The sequence below is a fragment of the Penaeus monodon genome, chromosome 25 (genome assembly GCF_015228065.2).
Source record: "Penaeus monodon isolate SGIC_2016 chromosome 25, NSTDA_Pmon_1, whole genome shotgun sequence".
Lineage (NCBI taxonomy): Eukaryota > Metazoa > Arthropoda > Malacostraca > Decapoda > Penaeidae > Penaeus > Penaeus monodon.
In genome coordinates, this window is record NC_051410.1 from 29,903,054 (window position 1) to 29,903,447 (window position 394).

The following is a 394-nucleotide window of genomic DNA, read 5'->3' on the forward strand; positions in this document are numbered from 1 at the left end:
TTGTTGGGTGCGCATGTAAACAGACTTAGATAAGCTCTCATTTGGGAATAGAGAAGTCTACTATTTACATGTCTACGTATCTACTTTACCCATTTCTCTAAATTTCATAGTTCACATCCCCGCCCTCGGTTGGAGCCCTCGAGTACGTCGTAACTCCACGCTAACAAGTGCTGTTATTACTACACGTCACCGATTTGTCTAACGAAGAGGGATTATACAGGGGACGATTCCTGGTCTCGCTTTTGTTGTTGATTTTGTTTCTGGTTCTATCTGGTATTCTTTTACTTCGATTTTTTTTTTTTTTTTAACGGATGAACTCGTTGCCATTCATCATTAAATAATCCCACAAATACTCACAAATACTCAGTCCTTATATACTCAGTGCATAAAAGAC